Source organism: Desmodus rotundus, chromosome 2 (assembly GCF_022682495.2).
Source record: "Desmodus rotundus isolate HL8 chromosome 2, HLdesRot8A.1, whole genome shotgun sequence".
Lineage (NCBI taxonomy): Eukaryota > Metazoa > Chordata > Mammalia > Chiroptera > Phyllostomidae > Desmodus > Desmodus rotundus.
Window position 1 is genome coordinate 52,298,242 of NC_071388.1, and position 24,162 is coordinate 52,322,403.

At 40.6% G+C, this 24,162-nt stretch overlaps 1 protein-coding gene and 1 long non-coding RNA gene across 2 annotated transcripts in view; one reads left to right on the top strand and one right to left on the bottom strand.

The window, feature by feature from the left end:
* The window catches only part of PAQR9 (progestin and adipoQ receptor family member 9), a 45,155-nt gene that overhangs the window by 17,444 nt on the left and 3,549 nt on the right, over window positions 1–24,162 (bottom strand). The window lies entirely within an intron of this gene.
* On the top strand, window positions 1,351–21,352 carry LOC123479348 (uncharacterized). The gene is made up of 6 exons (XR_008426137.2): window positions 1,351–1,537; window positions 5,462–6,120; window positions 14,077–14,185; window positions 14,624–14,716; window positions 18,750–18,824; window positions 20,710–21,352. It is a non-coding gene; the product is annotated as an uncharacterized lncRNA (long non-coding RNA).

The window sequence follows — 24,162 nt, forward strand, 5'->3', positions numbered from 1 at the left end:
CACATCTCTGCCCTTCCTACTGGTCTTGACGTGGCTTCTTTATACCCTTAGCTGTAGGACTTCTGTTCAGCCAGATTTCAGGCAGTTCTCAGTGATGGTTGTTGTGTAGTTTAGTTTGTAGTTTTGATGTGGTTGTGGGAGGAGGTGAGTACAGTGTTTACCTAATCTTCCATCTTGACTAGAAGTCCTGCATTGACCTTTTGAGAATGTATTTTAGTGAACTTGTGTTTATCTTGTGCCCCATTTATGTGAAAACCACAAGAGTTTAGGGTTACCAATGAGTCTCCTCAGCACACAATTTATTTTTACACAATGAGCAAGGAGCATTTTTTTTTAAGAACATCCTTATTGTTATGGTCACCCATTGGCACCTGAGCCTTGGGTTCCAAGAATTCTTTGGTCCAAATGCATTAAATTTGTTTCAGTCTTGACCCTGCCCTGCTGCTCCAACCTTCCTTACTCCTCCCACCATTCTCAACAGTACAGACCTCATCCTCATATGCACTTGATTCACTGTCTAGAGGTGTTCCCTGGTGTAAGGGGTAGGGGGCGGCCATTGAATAACTCCAGTTACTTACTTTTTAAGCAGTCATAAACACCATTATATACAAAGTTGGTACTAGATCCTTGGAGCAGGAAAGAGCAGAGGAGCAAATTGGAGCACAAAAAAGAAAAGTCAGAGTCATCTGATTTTCAGGTTTAGGGGAAATGGGCCTACAGTTTTTAATGTAACCACTTTGAGATTTCTTGTTACCACTTTGAAAGAAGGAGCATTTCAATGCTGTTTCGAACACCATTAAGCTTTCAGTATTTTCACTTTTAAGTAAATGCTACACAGACACCTGCACCCCACCCCTGACCCCCAGCCCAGGAAGGTCATGGCTGGGGTGAGGGTTAATCACCATCTGGCAAGCAAACCAGGTAAAACTAAGCATCACCAGTCAGCGATGCTTGTTTATCTCAGTGAGAACTGTCAATCCTGGATCGTTTGTCCTTGGCTTATGTCTCACTTTCTCTGAGTTCTCTATCTGTGTAATAATGCTTATGCTCACTAACTTTTGATTAACAAATAGATTTGAATGCTGGAGAATGGAACTTAACTTTGTTTTTCACTTTAAATTGCGTGAATGGCCAGTCATGTAGCTTGGAGGCATTTGGTTGGGTTTCTGTTGGGAGGGGAGTGGAGTGGGAATGGAGCAGCTCTTTGGCTACAGTCCTATCTCACACTCCCAGCTACTGACCGCATCAGAAATTCTCCAATCACATTTCTAACAGGTTCTTCAGCAATATGCATACCCTCGATCTACTATTATCAACTCCTTTATAATAACCTCATAGGGCAGACAGGCTCACCCAGTTATGTTAACACATTACAGCACAACAACTTTGTTTTTTTCAAGTTATTTTTAAAATTAAACTAATATTGAGTAATTGGATGTGGGCTTGTCAAAGCAGTAGATTTATAAAACATTTTAAACAATTCAGAAATAAAGCAGAAAATAAAAGTCTCATAAAGGGATTAGAGATGGAAAAAGAGGTAAGTCTATTTTACTTGTTTTTTTTTTGTAATTTAAAAAATATTAGTGATTTAACACTTACGCCAAGACTCTTTTGACTTTCCTGCACAGACTGCCTTACTTCAGGAGAGATAAGCGTGCTACAAATATTATAAAGAAAGGAATAAAACAGGAGAGGAAGGAGAGAATTTCTTTTTTGTGAGATGGACAAGGAAATAGCCAGGCTTAAGTTTCCAGATTAAAGTGGTATTGTCATTTGGGCTGATGTGCTTAAACTTCCCTTCAGCCTCTTGGCTGACGGCAGAAAATCATTGCCCCAGGGGGGAATGGAGGGGAGCCCCGTGGAGGGTCTGCTCCAATATCTGGTCCCATGTGGTTGGTGGTTAGGTCACAGAATGAAAGGATTTTTATTCGAAGTCACTAATCTTCAAGGCTGAGTTTGCTAGTTATCACTCTCCCTCATTGTAACCTCTCTTCCCCACCTGTTCCAGCCTTCCTGCTATTCTTCTAAGTCCCAAGCATGTGCCTCTAGGAGAGGCATTGCACAACTGTGCACAGGTAGTTCCCTGCACGGTGGTCTGGCTGAGTGGGCGGGGAGGTCTCATTAGCAGCTCAAAACCAGTCCAGGCATGGGCTGCTTTTTCCTGATTCACTGGTCGGGTGACAGCTGCCCCTGGGTCCTTGCACTTGCTGTTTCTCTCTGCCCTCCCTCTGCCTCAAATGCTCTCTGCCCTGACATTCTCCCTTCATTAGTTCTCTGCTCAGCAGCACCCCCTCTCAGAATAACAGCCCCTATGACTCTCTGCCTCCTCACCCTGCTTCATTTTCGTCATAGTTCACTAACTGACATTATATAACATATGGTGTAAAATATATTTATTCGTTCTTTTCCCCTACCGAAATATAAGCTCTGTGAGGCCTTTTCTGGCTGCTCTATTCAAAGCACCCTTCGAGTGCCTGGCACAGTAGTGGCACTTGATAAATATTTGTGGGATGTTTAAGAACACCCACCCCCAAGGCTTTCTAAGCCCAGAGTTAGGCTCGACTTAGTATTTGTTTTGTCCCTGCTCAGGCAGAAGCTTCTCTAATTAACTGACCTCCACAACCCAGAAAAGCTAAACCAAAAATAGAAAACACAAAAGCTGCTGGCCGTGAAGCTCGGTGACTGGGGAAGTGGTGTCTGCACTTCAGAATCAATCACCTGGGGATCCTAACAACAAAACAAAATCCCCAGATGATGCGTGCCACCCCACCCCACCCCCTCTCCACGGACCCTCTGACAAGGGGTATGTTCACTGGTGAATTAGCAGTTTATCCGGAAAGAAACAATATGTAATGTGGGATAGGAAAGACGTACAATGCTTTGATTTGAATTTTAAAGGTCAACTCTAACAACGTGGTTTGTTGTTGTTAGAAGTCCTCAAATATCTTCTATTAATAGCATCATGTGGCACCCCCGCAGCTCAGTAGAGAAGGTTGAGATCCTGTCTCCCCAAGGTTTCACCTTCGCTGAGATCCCAAGAAGCGGACGTCAGTGCTGAGATGGTGCCTTGGAAGTAGAAAAAACTTACGCGCCCTCTTCGCTTACTGTTTGAGCTTTTAGAATTCACCAGATCTTTTTTTCCTGACAGTCTGGTTTAAAAATGCTTGGAGTCTGGCAAACGTCCCCAGAACCTCCGGAGCGCTCCTCACTAATTGTCGACCCGGGTGAGAGCACAGCGGGCGGGGGGCTGCTCGTGCCCCACCGTGCACGGAGGCGCGGAACGAGGCAAGCCCTTAGGGAAGAACTGAGGGAGCACACCAGCCCCCACTGCTTGCTGTCAGCCTTGTTGACACGTGCCCTCTCTTGGACATGGCAGCTTCTGCAGATACCAAACGACCTGACCTCAGAGAGCCGGGCTAAAGGTCCCTGCCAGCCCAGTGCTTGCTGCAGGGGGAAAACGGCTCCTGGAAATGGGAACTCAGGAGAGGTGGGGGAAGATTTGCAGTCAGCGTCAGTAACTGGTGGGTTGAAGCTGAATTTTAAATGCTTTCCAGCTTGTTCTAGGTTGCATTTCGTGCATTGTGCTTAATAAAACTCAGGAAAGTGTAGTCTTGTGTTTTTAAGAGGGGTGACTACAGGTCTGTGTCTGATGGCACAGGAAGGTTGCCCACGTGGTAGGTCCTGGGAAAAGAACAATCCGTGCCTTACTGCCTGAGCTGTTCAGGGGCGTTTGTTCCAATTGCAATGCTTCCTGTCACTTGCATTCTGCATGTTTGATGACAAAACTTATGGTGACATTACTTAGTCCTGGGTGTAAATACTACAATTTGATGTATTTCCTCCTTCCGGTCCTTCCTGCAAATTCGGAGTCTGTCCTGAGAGGACCTCCTCACCGCTACTCCTGCACCCACAGTGGTGGCCAGTGATGCTTCCACTAGGCATTCCCCACATCATATGGGAAGGTATTTGTATTTCATAGCTTAAAACTGCCAGCTCAGAGCTTTCTATCAGAAAGGATTCTCTTTCCAAAAGTGTAAGGAGGCTTGTGCTTATTTCTTCATAGGAAAATTGAGGAAAATTTGTGATCAGTCTGGCCCTTTCTCCTCTTCTGTGAATGGATAAGATGCCACGTGGGCACCTGTCATGGCTGGTCAGTGGTCCCTAGGTGAAATGAGAAAGGAGGGCCTTTGGGGACCATTATGGCCATTTCCCTAGCCTTTTCTATTTCTTCCTAGTGTGCAGCTTAAGTTCAGTTCTCTTGCTTTACAGATACGAAAACCAGAGCCCAGGGAAGTCAGACGATGTGCAAGGCCACACAGCTGGGTTTCTGACTCCCAGCCCTGTGCTTTTGCTGAAACTACTTTGGGTACAGCGTGGGGTGGTTGAAAGAGCCTTGGCTTTCCAGTCAGATAGGTCCTGGGCTTAAAGTCTGACTTTGTCACATACCAGCTATGTGATCATGGGCAAGTTATTTAACCTCTCTGACTTATGAAGGGAAACCATAATGTTTTCTTGCAAAGTTGTGAATATTGATGTATAAAAAGTGCTACACACAGACTAGGTATTAATAACAGGTAGCTGCCTCCTCCCCTTTCCCTGCTTACTCAAGGAAGGACAAACACCTCTACAACGTTGCAGAATGCTGGCTTAAGATGGTACAGATTTTAAGGATGTTTATCTTTTCGTAGAGATCCTTAAAAGTGAAAAAGTATTAGGGCTGCTCCCCTAACACTTACCAATTGAGCTATGAAGGTATGAACTTTGGTAAGGAGAGGACATCAGGCACAAGGCAGGTAAATGCAGTGGAATGGGTAAGCGTTAGGGGAGCAGCTCTGCTTGAAGGTGATGGGAGGAAGCCTGTGTGAGAACATGAATGGCATAGAGACAGACATGGTCCAGTTACAGGCAAACAGCCCCAGGGTAGGTTGCCATAGTCAGGTAATTAGCATTCCTAGTTAGACTGAAGAGGGACAGAGCTCAGAAGCAGAATCCCAGAGAATGTGAGATACATGCTTATAGGTCTGATTGGCTAATATTGGAGGTGATTGGTTTGGAGGTGGTAGGGCCTCAGAACAGGGTCTCTGTTTGGGACCTGGAGAGGCTGGAGGTGGGGCCGACTAAAAGATCCCAGCATGCCAACAACTGCTCTGCTCTTGCCTTTTAAGCCTGGCCTGAAGAGGTTTTGTATGTCATGTCAGTTGTCATTTTTCTTATTTGCATACTGAGTGGTTTTCTTTTTAAAAAAATAGGGAAGTCTACGGGGAAAAAACTAAATTCTAAATCATCAGCAATATTCTAAATTCTCTTCTAATCTTTCTTGATATGCTACTGATATTTCATATAATTATAATCTACATGTGAATTCTATCTTTTGTTCTGTTCTAAATGTAGTAGTTCTTTCTATGAATTAACATAGTACACATCCTTTCCATTTTTAATGCCTCCGAAATGTTTCATCCAGGTTACAGCACATTTCTCCACTGGAAGTATTTGGGATGCTACGAATACCATGATTACCTATTGCACCATTATGAGAAGATCTTTGGACGTTTTTTCTTTCGGGTTGTTTCTGCAGCATGAATTCCCCAAAATGGAATTATGAGATCAAATATATGACCAGTTTGGTGGCTCCTGTTATGATTAATAAATTTCTTTAGGGAAGTAAAAAACGGAGGTGTTTCTCCTTACTACCCTGTCGACTTGGAGCCCACACAGGACCCATGCCCCATGCTCCACAGGGACATGCCCACACTTTGTCCTGGACCCTGGGCTCCCACACTATATTTTTGCAGCAAGGTTTTAGCAAGGCTAGCCTCCAGGCTAAGGCCAGAGTCCCTGCTGGGGAAGCTGACTCATGCTGGCCTCTGCTCAAGGCTGACCTCAGCCCCAGAGAGAAGCGGGAGAGGAAATGCTGCTTCTCTTTCTATTGAGAAAGCACGTGCCTCGTGCAGCAGAGGGGAGGAGGACACGGAAGTGAACTGGAAAAGCACTTGACTACCTGGATTATCACCATTCAGTGTACTGTTTTTTCATAATGTCTTCATTATTGTTCAGTTAGAAGTGGAGATAACGAATTTTTGTTTACTGTTGCTCTGCATTTTGTTGTTCCAAGGGAATGTGGTAAGTCTGCCTCACTTTCTGCTGAGCACTAGCCTCGGTGCACTAGTCTGTGAGCTCTCAGAAGGCAGGCCCTGACCTGCTGTGCTGCCTACCGCCCTGTCCAGCACATGGTACAGCGCTGTGTGCAATACATATTTGTTACATCCCTGAATGAATGCATGTGGAAAACTTCTAAAAATGAGACAACCCAGTTTTTTTTTTCCAGAGATTTTTTTTTTAAATAGTTAAGGGTGACAACACAGAGTTTAGCAGACTTAAAGTGCACACTAGCTATGTCCTTGATGTAAAGACCAGCCCAAACAAAAGGAAATTAATTTCAGAAATTCTCCTGTGAAGCGCAATTTCGACAGTAATTTTCAGGGAAACTTTAGGATTGTTTTGAATTCGCTGGTGGTTGAGGGAATGGTGATGTGATGAGTCAGCACCCAAGGCCCCATCTTTAAATAGTCTGGCATGAATTAATCATTAGACAACAGTCAGGGCCTCACCCACGTTTACTTTCAATTTTCAAGATCATGTTTCACAAATCCACAAATGATACTGAAAATAATTTTTCTCTCAAAAATTTGGTTTAAAAACATCTATGGTATGAATAGGATACTGTTTTTTCCATTTCCAATCAAACTGGTTGTTGTTAGTGTAGAAAGCCATTGTTTTTCGATATTATTGAATTTTGATATCTAGCCATTTTTTGAAATACTTTTACTGTAGCATTTTTTGTTGTTGTTGAATGTCTTAAGTCTTTTAATTATACTGTCATATCATTTGCTATCATTCTGTGAACCCACTGCTTGATTTAATTTACTGATATTTTATTTAGAATTGTTTATACCTTCATAAGTAAAATTGTTTTATAATTGTTGTGTTACATATTTTGTAGCAAGTTTTGGTATTAAGGAGATACACATACAGTGAACTAGTGGGCTTTTTATCTTTTTCCATGATCTGGAATGGTTTGAGAAGTATAGCAATAATCATGTAGTGCTTATTCCAGAACTGTAATGTTTTAGAACATTAGGAAAACATATCAGCTAAGAATATCATCAAATTGAAGGTAAAAATTATGTTATTGTAGCAATAAGTGAAAATTTGATAAAATTAAGCAGGTTTTCTAATACAAATTCCAAGTATTACAGGGACAGAAGGAAACTACCAAAACCTGCCAAAGACTGAATTACAGTCAGCAAAATCATCTGGTTGAGAGAAACATTAAAGCAACTGCTGTTAAAATTAGTGACAAAGCTGGAACGTTTTAGCTAATGTGATAAGACTCCTCCATAAAGCTTAAAGATAAGCTTTTTGTGGTGGTGTGACCATATACCTAGAAAATGCAAATGATTCCAATTAAAGAAACAATTAGAAAATTAGAAATTTTAGCTCAATTGATAAATACCAGGTGTATATACACAAATCATTACCTTTCTTCTATATTAACAATTATCTGTTAGATATGGAAAAAATACCATTCATAATAGTGACAAAAATTATAAAATAACATAGAACAAAATCAATGATAAAGATACAAGAATTACGTTTTTTAAAACTAACATTTTATTAAAGTACCTAAATAAATGGAGCATGACACCATATATATGGGTAGAAGGATGAAATGTCAATTCTTAACAAACTAAGAGATACATTTAATGTAATAGAAATGAAGACATGAAGATACATTTTGTTAGAAATTAGACAATGATTTAAACATTTGTATGGAATAAAAATATTTAAAAGTTTATTGGATAAATCTGGAAGAGTAGTAAGGAAGCACTTGCCTTAGCAGAGAGAACAAAACTTACTATAAAACTCCTAAAATCAAAATAATATAGTTGCAACACAATTACAATAGAATTCAGAGACATACCGACTATATATGAGAACTTGTATCATGAAATTTGTATTTTAATTATGTGGGAAAGGATGTATATTAAATAGGGTTGGCATAATTAACTGTTCATTTGGATATTTAGAAGGATAAGGTCCTAAGTGAATTTGTTAGGGTTCAAATCCTAGTTATGTGCCCTACCTGTGTAAACTTGGCTGGTTCCTTAAATTCTCTAATTCTTAATTTTCTTATATCTAATCCTAAGTGTATAAAGTACACAGCGCCTGCCACATAGAATTGCTTGGTAAATGCTTGTTCTTATTGTTACTCTTATTATTATTACTTCTTCATATTATATAAAACAAATCCCAGATGGATTAAAGAGCAAAACTTAAAGCATAAAACAATAAAAATAACAAGGAAATATAGGAGAGTATTTGTATAGTCTCAGTTTGGGGGATATTTAACCTATAGCAAGACGGAAAACCCAGCAGCCATAAAAGAAAAATCTGATGAGTTCAACAACATAAAAACTAGAAACTTCTGCCTAGAAAACAGTGGTCTCGAAGTCAGTATAGGACAGACAAGAGAATATCTCTAAAATACAAAGAACTCCTACAGTCTGATAAGAGAACAAAAAAAGAAAACGGGCTCAGGATATGAAAAATTAGTTCACAAATGAATTTCATTTAGCTGATAAATGTATAAAGAGATGCTCAACTATACTAGGCTAGGAAAATGCAAATTGCAGTAGTAGTGAGCTATTTTTTTAATCCATCAGATTGACATCAATTTATAAATTTATTGATTTATGAGACTGGTGACATCCAGTTCTCGCTGGAGAACAGGCAGTCATCAGCATGGTTGACCAGAGTGTGTCTGCTATAGTTCTTGAAAAGTTCAATCTTGAAAAGTTGGCGAATCAGTTAAAATAAAACTTGTACATACGCTTTGACCTAGCACTTTTGAAAATCTAGCCTGTAGAAATACAAGTGCCAACAATGAAAGGATAGGTGTATAAGGGAATTCATTGTATCATTTTTTTGTAGGCCACTCCCTCAAAAACAAAACAAAACAAAAAAACAAAACCTGAAAATAATCTGAAGATTTCTTAAATAAGGTCATGGACGAGCAAGTTATGGAATAGAATGCATTTCTACAATGGGATAAATTACCTATGCATGCACTGACCCGCGGTAACAAGAGCAAGTTCCCGAGCCAGGACCTAACAGCCAACATTTATTGAACACTCCAATGTGCTATCTTCTGGTTTAGTAATCTCCTGTGGCCCAGACGGCCCTTCTGAGGGAAACCAGGATCCCTTCAACAATTTCAAAACACAATCACCTCCATGGCTTGGCCACATAAGAGCAGGAACATCAGTACAGGCCAGGCCTCACATTGACAGTCTGCTACGATAAGCCTTGACATAATGAGCATCAAATCTTTTGTGATACCACATACAGAACGTTTCATCAGAGTTCCATCCTGCTAAAGAGTGATTTAGTGTCAGAAGTGACTAGATCTGTGGAGGAAGCTCAGCTAGCCCGAGAAGTCAAAGTAAACGCCATTCAGGAAGATTATCAAAAATTTAGCCACACCGAGGGAAGAAGCCTGCACATACTTCTAGAGGAAAGACAGAACCTCGCTCTCCTGGGTGTTTCACATAGTCACGAAATATGAGATGTTCTTCTCATTTCATTAAAAGAGATTTAAAAGAGATTTGCCTTATGTGAACGTTTTTTACATTTTTAGCATTAACGTTAATCTAATTTTTTGTGTAATTTTGTGTTCTAAAGTTGATTGGAATTGGGTAGATACCCCCCAAAAAGTAGTCCCCCTTGATCTGTGGTTTTGCTTTCCATGGTTTCAGTTACCCACAGTCTAAAAATATTAAATGGAAAATTCTAGAAATAAAGAATTCATAAGTTTTAAAATGCAAACACATACATACATACATAAATGTAGGTGATATTTTCATTAAATGTCCATACCAGGCTTCTCTCTCATCATATGTGTGTCCTTGTCCCTGGTATATTCTGGGTTTTGGCTTTCTCTGCTGTTTTTTTGTATTTGCCAGAAATGTATTATTGTTTGGTGACTTCCTCACCTATTCTCGTTGTTGTTTTAATTTTATCCACCACCTCCTCTTTAAAAAAAGGCTATATAATAATGGGCTCTGGAGCAATATAACAATGGCTCTGGTGGCCATTGTGTATATTTGGTTCAGTCTCTCAAACCAGAAGCCTTTAATGTCATGTTACTAAACAAGAAATAGGGAAAAAACTGCTCTGCCTATGCATGCATTTATATATAGATATAAATTTGTACAAGGGCAGAGGAAGATATGGAAGGATACACATGAGAGTTAACATTTGATTTGACACCTTGGCAATCTGTTATCCTGGAGTGGAAAGCTCTGGTGATTTTGTAAATAATATTATTTTACTTTCTAACTGTGGCTATGACCTGAACCAACAAGCTACTATATTTATCATCATCATACTACTTTGTCAGTTTTGAATTAGTTACTCACAAAGAATGCAAAATCCCGTAACTGCCAAAACAACTCATCTTAATTAAGGCCTCTAAGCCAAAGAAAGCATTTTAAAATAACAATAGCTAGGGATAACTCATATTTTTTCGGAATTTAAGAGCGCTAGTCTTCAGATTTCCATTTTAAATTAAAAAAAATCTATAGAGAGAACTTACTGGAAAAAGAAATTACATTTAAGAACAACTCTGTGACATGTTCTAAGAGCACGGGAGATTTTAAAACTACCTTAGTCTTCTCAACATACATACTTTTGTAAAATTATGTCCTTTGATTTTTCTGCTAGTCAGTGGAACAGCATGTCCCATTCTCAGTGCACTAAACCACAGGATTAACTAATATTCAAGCAAAAGCAATCCACTTATTAAAGTTCCCATGAAGCTGTGGTCTAAAACAATAAACCATAATAATTTGGTATCCATTAAAGAAATTTACTGTTTCTAGTATATTTTAAATTCCCTATGATTAAAAGGGTGAGAAAGGGAAAAATATTTATTTTTATAAAGGATAATGTTGAGAGAAGAATAAACCCAAGGGAGCGTAAGCAATTAATTTGCATTACTTGGCAACTCAAGATTCAGGCAAAACCATATGCAAAAGGTTAGTGGGCTGGGTTGAATCAACGGTAACCAACCACATTCTGTCGCTGGAGCAGGTGGCAGGAATTTAGAACCAAAATGATTGCCTGGAAAGCCTGGCAGAGGCACAAGAAGACAGATGGCAAAGAAAGGGGAAAGGTTACCCCATTCATTCACCAAATATAATTCAGTATCTCCTTTTCGCCAGTGTTAAGTGCTTTTCAAAAATTGATCTCATTTAATCTTCTCATGAACACTTACAGAGAGAGACAGGGAGCGAGATAGGACCAATGTAACCCAGCTAGTAAGCAGAAGAGCAGAGTTTTGAATGTAAACAGCCCGATGTCAACGCCTGTGCTCTGTTCTCTTTTCCCAGGACTGTTGCCTACACCAGTAGAAATTATTTGCTGAATCTCTCTATTCCTTGTTAGAGTGTAAACTCCTTGACGGCAGAGGCTGTGTCTGCCTTGTGGATCCACGGTCCCTCAGTGCGCTCCACAGCTTCCTCTGCTAGGAGCTGGGCACTTCCTGTTCCAGTTACACATTTGGTGCAAACTGCTGAGGACTTTTCCTTTCCCTTCAGCCAGGCTTCTGGTGCACCCTTCTGAGAGTTGTTATTGCTTGGTTTCCTGCTTCCACTCTTTCCTTCAAAGCCATTTCCCATGCAGCAGTGATCTTTTAAAATGCAAATCAGATTACCTTGATCTTAGAATCAAATCCAAATCCTTACCAATAGCCATGGCCCTGTTCGGGAGCTGCCCACGTGTGTCCTGTGGTCTCCAGCCTCTCCCTGTGTTCCAGACACACCAGCTCTCTCCCCATTTCTCATTATTCTGAGTTCTGTTCCACCTTGGAGCCTTTGGGCTACAGCTGCTTCCTTTCCTCTCTTGGTTTTCTCTGATTATCCTAGAGAAATATATGCACAAGGGAGCACATACAAGGATGTTTATTGCAGCATTGCTTGTAATACAACTGAAAACAGCCTAATATCTTGTGTCAGAAGGGGCTATGCACTGTGGTGTATATCCTTTGTACTTCAGAATATTATGTAGCAGTTAAAAACACAGACATAGGCGCAGATGAGAGTATGAATTGGTAAAGCACCTGAAGAAGACAATTTGACAATATCTATCAAAATTAGCAACATAAATATTGTTTCACTGTGCAGTTTCCCATTTGGAAATTCATCCTACAGACAGACTTCCACACAAAGAAGTTCTGGTACACAGGAGAATCAAGTGGCCTCCACTAGAAATGCCTGCAGGAGGTATAGTAACCTTGGGAGGGGGCCTGGACTTCCTCTTCCTGGTGGAAGAGGGAAAGAGTGCTCCAGGGAAAGACTAAATGGATAGGAGGGCAGAGGGTATTTATGGGAACACAGATCTGACATTACAGAAAGTTCTACTGGGCAAGATGGGTCTAGCCTATGCCACTATTGGGCCATTGAAATGCAGCTTGAGGTGTGCCAAGAGTATAAATATACACTGGATTATAAAGGCTCGATCTGAAAAGAATGCATTTATTAATAATTTTTATATGGATTATATGTTGAAATGATATTTTGGCTATATTATATATTAAAATATTAAAATTGATTCTACTTTTCAAATGTAGGTTCTAGAAAATTTTAAATTACATATGTAGTTCATATTATATTTCTGTTGGACAGAGTTGTTCCAAAAAGCGCAAGGGAAAAGGTTGAGGGGGGATCCAGTCAGAGCAGGGCTGAGGATTAAGGAGGCGTTTTGAAAATGACGGCCTCACTTTGGCCCCGTTTGGTCCCAGGTGATGTGTGGTGTTTTCAGTTGGACCTCTGGAGGGTCTGGGGCCCAGCACAGAACACAGTGCTGTGGGTGATGTAGCTGGCCTGCTTGTGGGGACAGTTCAGGACTTTCCCAGGTTCTCTTTTCCCCGTGAAAATATACTCCTCTCTGGTCTTAACTTGGCTGATAATACCTCCACATTCTACCCCCTTTTACACTAGAGTTCATCCTGAGTAAGACCAGCCCTTCTCTTAAAAATGTGAAAAATGCTCAACTCACTTATACTAAGAGAAATGCAAAACAAAGTATTAGGAGATACCATTTTTCACCTAGCTGATTGGCCAAGATAAAAACAAGATTAAAAAACTGGGTGGGCAAGGTTTGGAAAAAAAAGGTAGTGGAATTTAGTTAGTACAACCTTTATGGAAGACAAACTGATAGTGTCTAGCAGAACTTTGTGTATATTCTGACTTAATCCTGGTGTTTTGCCTACAGATATATACATTGTGTAAAATGACATATAGAAAAGGTATTCATCACAATAATGTTCATAAAAGATGGAGACTGAAAATAAATGTCCACTAATAGTAATGAAATAAATGTGCATAATTTCAATAGAATTATAAAATAATCACATAATTTCACAGCAGGCAGCCACTAAAATAAGGCAGATCTATGTGTACAGAGCAGGGTCTCCTAGATGTATCATTCAGTTGTTTAAAAAAGAAACCAAGTAAGTGAGAACAGTGTATGCAGCCACTGCCATTTCTGTGGGAGGAAAACTCAATGTTATTTACTCACGTATTTATAAAAGTATAGGTTTTTTGAAGGGTATATAAGAAATTAGTAACAGTGGTAGCCTCCAAAGAAGTGTGTATTGTGGGAGAAAGGACACTTTACCTTTCACTGTATACTATTTTGTACCTTTAACAATTTACAAATTACATACATTGTTAATCCAATAAAACTAAATAAAGCATTTAATGACTTCTATATAGGGCATGTCTTCTTCTCACAACTCTATATAGAGCTTCTTTTGCCAACACTTCTGGAGCATATGTCTTCATGGTTCTGCAACTCTCTTTTTGCTTCCTGGAGTTGAGAGTTACAGTATTTCCACTCAGTTACTTAAGAGAGATATTATTTATTTATTTATTTGATTGTCACATACAGTATCTGGATTTACTAATTTTTTAAAAAGATCCTCATCCAAGGACATTTTTTTTCATTGCTTTTTAGAGAGAGAGGACGGGAGAGAAACATCAATGTGAGAGAGAAGCACTCACTGACTGGTTGCCTAGACCAGGGATTGCATGCACCTGGCCTGGGGATCGAACCTGAGACCTAGGTATGTGCCTTGACTGGGAATTGAACCCACAGTCTTTTGCTTACATGAGAATGCTCCAACCAACTTAACTATACTGGCCAGGGCTCTTTTTTAGGTTTTAAGGATTTTGACTTCCCCCTCTATTTTGTCCCTTTTATCATACTTAAACCATTTATCAAGTTAATGAAAATTTTAAAAAATCACATTGAGAAATCAAAGTTCTCCTATTCTTTGACATTTTCTTGAAATATACATTTAAATTATACAGAACTGGAACCCCCCCCCCCAAATACCCAATGCAATGTACCTTCTGTTAAAGAAAAAACTCAAAAATCACGTACTTGTTTTTAAAATCTGAGTGAAAACTCTGCATAAACATAGTAGATACCTTAATCCATTAGAGCTGTTATAACAAAAACACCATGGACTGGGCGGCTTAACAACAAATGTTTATTACAGTTCCGGAGGTTGGAAGTCCAAGATCAAGTCTAGCGGATTTGGTGTCTGGGTCATAAATGGCTGCCTCCCTGCTCTCCTCAAACTGTGGAAGGGGTGAGTTTTTTCTGGGTCTTGTTTGCAAAGGCACTAAGCACATTCAGGAGGGCTTGGCCCTCCTGACCTATTTACCTCCCAAAGGCCCCACCTCCTAATACTAGGCATTGAAGGTTAGGATTTTAAAGTAGGAATTTTGGGGGGACACAAACGTTCAGCCCATAAGAGTAGGTACATTTATTAAATCAGACACAATAACTAAGGAAGAAAATGATAAAAAATGTATTTAATTTGCTTTACTACTCACTTTTCTGAAGCCAAATACAAAGATCAAATATGAGTCTCCAAAGTCTGGATTGAGTTATGTGGGAAACTTAATTGAATTGGAAGTGTAAGACAAAACTCTGACTTTATTGTAATTTGCCCACGAAAGGAAAAAGGATGCATCATAAAGTAAACAACCATTGGAACAGGTTAATGAAAGAATGATGTTAGTAAATGATCTGAATTCACAGAAAATTTTCAAAAACTGTCACCAAGTGTGATGGTCAAGGTCCTTTGTTTGCAAGGTGTCCCTGGGCCTGGTCAGAGTAAACCAGGGGCTCTTTCATGAAATCTGGAAGCCTCTGGAGAGTGGGTAGGTTATTTCCTGAGAGCATTTTTTTCCAACAGGACTGGAATTTTGGCTCAGAGTGGGCTGAGTCAGGAGATCAGAAGACTGGGCTACCTGGCAAATTTTGAAAACACAAAATTGTGAGCTAAATTAAATGATTGTTGTATTGAGCTACTATATTTGGGGGGTTTCTTATGCAGCAGTAGGTGTGGTAACTCCCCATCAGCAGGGCATGATATAACTCCCATTCCCACCAGCAGCTGGCATTACTGAGCTTTCTAACTTTTACCCATCTTACAGGTGGGTATATAGGCACAAATGGTATTTTTTATTTTGGGTTTCTTTAGGGTTATAAATGAAATTATAAATGAAATTGGGTATCTCTTCATATGCTTGGTGGACTTTGGGCTTTCTCTTCATCAAGTTGCTTTTTCTTGATGATTTTTAATCCTTGCATATTCTAGATATTAATACCTTTCCATTTTTATAGATACTACAATCTTCTATTCTGTAATCTGACTTTTATCCATGATGGCCTTGTTGAATAAAACTCAGTTTGTTTTATGTAATCAAATGCATCAACATTTTGCCTCATGGTTTGTTTGTGAAGTTTTAAGAAACGCTTCCCAACTCCGAGGGTCACAAAGACACCTTACTACAATGTCTTTCATCTTCTTTAGAGTTCTTAGAAAATTTACATTTTTCATTCACCTTTCATTCATTCTGCTAGTTTGGAAAGTGCATTTTCAAAACATCCTTTTCAACCATGACATCTTGGTCCCATGACCCTGCTCTGGTGCATGGCGTTGGGTGGGATCTGGGTTTTCTTCTTCTTCAGAATGAGACAGTTTCACCAACACCATCTGTTGCACAATTCATCCTTTCCCCCATTGGTTTGCGGGGACACCTTTGTTGTGTACTAAGTTCTCTCGTGCAAATGGCACTGCGTTAGAGATCTTTCTCCTATTCCATTGGCTGATTTGTCAGTTTGTGTGCTGTTACAGCCCTGTTTTTTGTTTGCTTGTTTGTACTATAACATGATGTTTGATATTTTTTTGGTTCTAGGCATTCAGCCATATGCTTTTATTCTATATTCTCACATAATCTGCTCAGAAACCTGCAAGCTCAGAATTATTATCTCTATTTCACACATAAGGAAACAGGCCTAGAAAATTTAATTTCATTGCCTAAGGTGCATGTGCTGTTGTATATATAGTACAGCTAGGATTTGAATAAGTCAACCTGGCTCGAGAGCCTTACGTTTCATTTCTAACACACCTAGTTAGTCAGCTCCTGGTCTGGTTGTCCTTTAAGCTCACTGAAGAGTCCTGACCAATTGGGAAAGGAGAAAAAAATTCATCATCTCTGTCTCTTAGTGAACACTAGCATGGTTCTAGGTGTAACTGCCCTATTTTCTCACTCCGACCCCTCATATCTTTCCCAAGTAACAAGACTAATACTGCCAATGCGCGAAGTTTTAAAAATCCATGTTCTGAGTTAGATTTAGGTCACATATGTGATAATTAAAAAAATATATCTCCAGGTGCTGGGAGTGATGTAGTGTTTTCTAATTAAAATATATGCGATTTAGCTCAATAGTAAAAAAAAAAAAAAGCTGGTAAGCCTAGGTTCTCACAATGTAGGAGACTGTTATTACCCACCCTCTTTCTTTTTAGTAGAACCCTGACTTTATGCAGATAACGACCTCCTAGTCAACCAGGTGCTCCATATAAGCCAACCACGGTCATCTTACTCTCCTGCCATCAGCTGGTTTACACCTGGGCAGGAACCCATTTCTGGCCAATGACTGAAGGGAAATCTACCAGGGTGGCTTCTAGGAAGTTTTTTATTTTTTCTCAGTCTTAAAAAAATATATATACAAGCTTTCAGGAAGAAAGGGATACCTCTTCCTCTTGTGTGATGTTGGGAGCTATGGCAGCCATTGTGTGACTGACAAGTGGGCTGACCCACTGAAGACGGCAGAGCAGAGGCAAAGACCCAGGTCCTGGTGAGACTGAACTGGGAAACTGACAAATCCTGAAACAGTCTCACCTCTGAACTTTTAAATATATGTATTTTATTGATTATGCTATTACAGTCATCCTAATTTTTCCCCCTTTGCCCCCTTACCCAGTACCCGCATTCCTTCCAGCAATCCCCCACCACGTTAATGTCCATGGGTCCTGCATAAGTTCTTTGGGCACCCCATCGACTGTACTGTTCTTAACATCCCCTATTTTGTACCTACCTATTTGTACTTCTTAATCCCTGCACATTTCCCCTCATTCTCTCTCTTCCCCTCCCAAATGATAACCCTCCAAATGATTTCTGTATCTATGATTCTGTTCCTGTTCTGCTTATTTGCTTAGTTTGATTTTTGGATTCATTTATTGATAGTTGTGAATTTATTGCCATTTTAATATTCATCATTTTGATCTTCTTCTTTTTCTTATATAACCCCCTTTAGCATTTCATATAATAATGGCTTGGTGATGATGAACTCCTTGGTGATATTAAAAATGTCATTTCTTGAACAAACATTATATTCAAATAGACCAAGGGGTTTATAGTAAAAAGTTCCCTCCCACATCTGATTCCCAGAATTTTAAGTTTCCTTCCCCAGCGGCAAGCACGGAGGCCAGTTCTTAAAGACATACAGGGCCCAGCACAAATAATGCCCCTTCTTTTTATTACAAAATCATAAGCATGTAATCCTATAATACAACAATATCACACTCAAGCACACCATATGACATTTTAGGTGAGATGTTGACATTGCTGTCCATCTCCTGCGAGACATTCATGTACCCCACCAACCATACTCAAGCAGGCCTTACTTCTGCTGGACCCTGTATGTTGCACAAACGAACATCCATCTTGTACTAGTTATCTACCGCTGTGTAACAAACTGCCCCTAAACTTAGTGGCTTGAAACAACAAACTTTAATATTTCACTCTGTGAGGAGCAGTCCAGTGGCTTACCTGAGCCCTCTGGCTCAGGGTCTTTCTAAGGTTGTCGTCAGCTGTGGCTGGAGCTGCAGTCACCTCACAACTCCACTTAGGAGGATCTGCTTTCAAGTTCACTTAAGGGGTGTTGGCAGGACTTAGTTCCTCACAGGCTGTTGGGCTACTGGCCTCATTTCTTTAACTGGCTTTTGGCCTGAGGCCTCCTTCAGTTTCTTGCCACAGGGGCCTCTCCACCTGGCACTGCAGAGCATGGTGACCGACTTAACTAGAACGTACAGGCAAGAAGAGCTAGAAAAGTCAAGGCAGACAAGAAGCCAAGGTTTTTTAATAACCAAATCTCAAACGTGACATCTTACTGCTGCTGCATTCTTTTCATTAGCAGCACGTCACTGGATTGGACCCGCACTCAAGGGGAGGAGGATTACATAGGGCATGGTTACCAGGGCTGAGAGATCATTGGGGGTCATCTTGGAAGCTGCCTAACACACGTGTATGATGTATGTCTATCCATAGGTACCTTTGTTGGGAAGCACAAGGGCTCCTACCTTGCTTTTGTCATGCAGCAGCATACCTCGGAGCCATTTCTAAGTAAGTGAAGATCTCTCAGTCTCTCAGTCTTCCAGTACGGCCGGGCACGTCAGCCCCACTCACACACTGAGCATTCTTCGCATGTGCCATGTACATTGTTAAATAGTCCCTGGTCGATGGACGGATGGCTAGGGCATTTTTAATCTCGTGCTGCAGCGACTTGCTGTGCGTATCCATTACTGGTGCGAGAATACATCTGGGAGGTAAACCCTACAAGCAGAACTGCTGAGTCAAAGGGTAGGTGCACTTGACATTTTGATAACTGGCTGAGCTGCCATCCTGGGGAGGTTGTACCGATTTATTTTCCAACCCCAAGGTATAAGATGTGTCTTCTTCGCCACAGCTTCTTGAGGTATTTCCCCCCACAAGTTTTAATGAAAAGGGAAGTGAGAAACTGGACAAAAACTAAAAAACAAAGTCTAATAAATGGCACAAATTAAGTCATTAATTTTTAGCAACTAAAAATGGAACAAGACTCTTCTTATTTGCCAATTTGATTTGAGTTTACGAGAGTATTTTGCTAGTACCATATACAATTGAGGGACTTCTGTGTTTAAGCCCCAGTATACTGGTGACCTGCTCTGGCTCCTGTCACTACATCCTGCCCCATGGAGGCCTGTGTGGCTCTCTAACAGCACATGACTTACCGGATTCCAACTGCATCTGGATGTGACACCAACAAATAGAAAACTAAGTTTATACTGAGTAATTATTTACTTTGGAAACTACAGCTTTGGTCACTTTTGTCTTTTCTGCCCATACTTAAAGCATTACAGACAGAGACAGTCTTTGCTGAGTTGCATGGTTCCCTGCTTTACAGTGCTTGCTTGCATGGAACCAGTGCTCACCCAGCCAGTGCCCAGGTGCTGCCCTCTGTCCCTCCTCACAGTGTCCTAGGGCCCCAAGGCCCCACCACTGCTCCAGTCCCCTCACAGGTGTGCCAGAACTGCCACCAGGACTCCAGAGGCCCCCATCAGCCACCAGATCGACCTGGAGCTCACACTTCCTATGTCTACCTGTCCGGTCATACTACTTTGCGATGGCGTGGCTCTGAAGAACTTGGTCCAATACTTTCCTCACCAGGCTCATGAGGGAACACACTGAGAAAGTGGTGAAGCTGCAGAACCAATGAGGTAGCAGAATCTTCCTTCAGGATATCAAGACACCAGATGGTGATGACCAGGAGAATGGGCTGACTGCAGTGGAGCATGTGTTACACTTGGGAAAAAGTGTGAATCAGTCACTACTGGACTTGTACAAAGTGGCCACTGACAAAAATGACCCCATTTGTGTGACCTCACTGGGACTCACTACCTGAATGAGCAGGTGAAAGGCATCAAAGGACTGGGTGACCACGTAACCAGCTTGTGCAGGAAATTGGCAGGGCAGAGTATCTCTTTGACAAGCATACACCGGGAGACAGTGAAGAGAGCTCAGCCTCAGGCTGGCTTCCGCATAACCATGGGGGTGACTTCGCTCGTCACCAAAGCCGTGCGTGCATTTTGTAATTACCTGTACCTTTTCTGTAACTTGTACCAAGTCATCCACTTATGTCTTTCATTTATACCATTTCTTCAAATAAAGTAATTTGACACCCCACCAAAATAAAACAAAATATAATAAAAGATAACCTAAACTAAAATAAAAAGTATTGGGGTAAAGGAAGTCTTAGAGCCCAAGTATAGCTTTCTTCCAACTCCCCTCCAAATTCTGGAATCCTTTCTACAATCAGTCAGCTTCTGTGTATTTTCACAGAGAAACAGTGATTTCATTACGAAAGATTGGAGCGGCAGGGAGGGAAGAAGGCATAAACAGCTTCCACAGTTTCCTCCAGTCTGCTTTCTCTAGGCTGCTGACTTAATTTTGCATCATTCCTTCTTCCCAGGACTTGATTTCCAGATGCACCATCGCACTGATTTCTCTCCCTCGAACATATTCCTATTTGAAGATTTAAAGATGTCAAGCATGAGGACATCGCAGTGCGTTTTCCTGCTGATCCCCACAGGACAGGAGGTGCATTTTCAGGACCACTGGGTGAGAGTTTGCATAATGACAAAAAGCTGCTGTGAGTTGAAAAATGCTTTGATAATATTCAATATTCATAGCAGCACAATTCACAATAGCCAAGAGCTGGAAGCAACCCAACTGTTCATTGCATGAATGGATAAACAAATTGCAGCATAGACATACAACGGAATATCATTTAACCTTAAAAAGAAATTCTCACGTCTACATCACAGATGAACGTTGAAGACATGCTAAGTGAAATAAGCCAGTCACAAAAGGACCAACACTGTATGATTTCACTTATGTGAGATACATATAGTCATATTTATAGAGACAGGAAGTTAGAATCGTGGTTTCCTGGGACTGTGGGCAAAGAAGGGGGGACAATGGCAAGTGAATGTTTAATAGGTACAGAGATTTAGTTTGGGAAGATGAAAAAGTTCTGGAGATGGGTGGTGGTGATGGTTTGCACAAGAATGTGAATATTCTTAATGTCACTAAACTATACACTTACAAATGGTTAAAGCAGCAAATTTTATATTATCTGTATTTTATCATAATAAAACAAATTATATCCTGTCATAGCAGTAACCTTAAACACCTGAAAACTAAGTGTATATGTGTCCGAGACCCATTACTCATACACAACACAGTTAGGTTGGGCTCACACCTCCCCTTCCCCAAAGTCTTCCTTCATGCATGGTAACCTCCTGGAGCCATTTCCCTGGGCACAGTTGATTAGACTGGGCATGGGCTAACCTGAGCTGGACTATTCAGAAATTCACAGCTGTGATTTTGGAATTCAGTTTCAGGAACTTTTTGTTAGTTTCTGTGTCTGGTGAAACAGAATGTATTTCATATAGGTGGGAGCAGCAAAGTTGCCACCTCCAGGTTTGTTTATTGTTTATTTCACAAATGTTTACTGGTGCCTGCTATGTGCCAGACATGCTAGAATACGCTGGGATTCAGCCCTGTCCCTGCCCTCCTGGCGAAGCAGAGCAAGCCTGAGTGCAGAGGTATTATCTCTAATATTTTGTGGACTGTTCTCTCCTATGAACAACACAGTACACCACATTTTTTTCACATTTGATTTCCCCTTCTAAATTATTTTTTAGTACATTTCCAGCACTGGCAGTAGCACAATTGCTCAATGAAAGCTTGGTCAACAATGACAGGATATCTGATTTTTAATTGTAACAATAAATGTGACAAGAGCTCCAAGATCATTCACAGAAGTTACGTGTGTGTTCACTGGCCATCAGTAAAGGATGGTGGGTGTTTTTTGTTTACCCGGGGCAGCAGCGCCACCATGTGGCAAAATAATAAATGACCTTTGCAGTCCCTGGAGCCTGCCTATACAGAAATTACAGAATTCTTTTTTTTTTTTTTTAATTTGAAGATCTAATTGGCTTTAGAAATGATTCATGAATTGGGCTGCATCCCATCTAGCAACTAGAAGAGCACTCCCAAAATTACACAATTCTTGAAAAAAAATTTTTTAATTGGAGTTGAGAGATTCATATTATTTCAAAATTTGTACAGAAGGGAGACTTTCAAATCCGTTTAAAGTGAGCAAGATTTGCATTTTCTCAAAATTAGACAACACTGTCCTGAGGTTTCCATCCTTCTCTCTGAGCAGCTTCTAGTGACTCCCGGGAGTAGCCCCAGCAGCAAACTCTTGCAATCAGAACACAACCCCTTTGGAAGTTCTACAGCATCCTCCATGAGGTCCTCCCTGACTGCCCCTATGCTGTACCAATCTTTTGTGCTCCCCTAAACATGCCTCTGATGTCGACTTTATTCATTTACGCATATGTGGGTGCCTGCATGGTCCTTACTCTGTTCTAGGGACTGCAGACACAAATTGGACTAAAATTTGTCCTCACTGATTACACTCTGATTATGAAACATCTGTCTCCTTTACTCCCTGTAAGTCACCTGACAACAGAGACTCGTTTCATCCCATCCTCACTGGAACCACACCATCTACCCACTGAACTCCCCAGGAACAATTTCAGAACTCAGTTGATTTGAGATGACCGTATTTATTAGGACCGTTCCCATGTAAGCTTTCTGGTGAGAGCAAAGCTGTGCCTGTCAGCCAGGGAAAAAAACACAGAACTAGAAAGTTCATTTTAGATCCTGTGGTCTGCAAATAATAGCCTTCCACAGATGTCCACAGAACCTTTTGAATATGTTAATTTACATGGCAAAGAGACTTTATGGATGTGATCAAGTTAAGGCTCTCGAGATGGGGCGATTATCCTGGATTGCCACGGTAAGCCCAAAGTAACCACAGGGTCCTTTCACAGAGGGAGGCAGTAGAGTTAGAGAGCAGACACAAGATTGGAAGCAGAGGTGAGAGAAGAGAAAATGCTATGTTGCTGGCTCTGAAGATGGAGGAGGGGACCACCAGCCAGAGAACTCTGGAAGCTGGAAAAGGCAAGGAAATGGATTCTCCTCGGGAGCCTCCAAAATGAACAGGCCTGCAGGCACATGTGGACCTCTGACCTCCAGAACTACGATCATCAATTTGTAATGTAATATACATATATTACAGATGATATACATGTTACATATATGATATATTGTGTTATAAGTCACTAACTTGGTGGTAATTTGTGACGACAGCCTACAGGACACAAATACAGATTTCTACCTGTCTTCCCTCAAATCAGCCCTCCCCTCTGCCCATTCTCCCCAGTGCACAGAGCAGGACATTTCTAATTTGTTCCTTCTTTTCCCAAGTCATGAAGTTGTCCTGGCTTTTCTTAACACAAGCCCATAACTGTGTTTCTCAAACAGGGCTGTCTAATCTTTGGTATTCTTTGGTATATCTCGGAGTCCTTGAGTTTTCTATGAGAACTTAAAATTCTATATATTCAGTTCCAAAGTTAGGTAAAAAATTAATATATAATTCAACCCAAAGCCCAAAGGTCAGCCTCAACCTCATGAGAACACTAAATGCATTCTCATTAAAGTCAGGAACAAGACAAGGATATCATCTGCACACACTTGCTGCTATGCTGGAGGTGCTGGCGAATGTCATCGTACAAGAAAAAAAAGAACCAAAAGTTGGAAAAAATGGGACAAGAGGGAGTAAACTTGTAGTTATGTGCAAATGATATGACCTGAAAGTCCAAGAGAAAAAACTAAAAAACTATACAAATAATAAAAGAGTTCAGCAAAATAGCTGGTTACAACACTGATGTATAGAAATCAATGTATAAACAATTACTTAGCACATGTAAATAACGGAAAGACTTATTCTAACAACAGAAATGATAGAAGGTAAAATAAATGTGCAAAATCAATGTGAAGGAAATAAAAA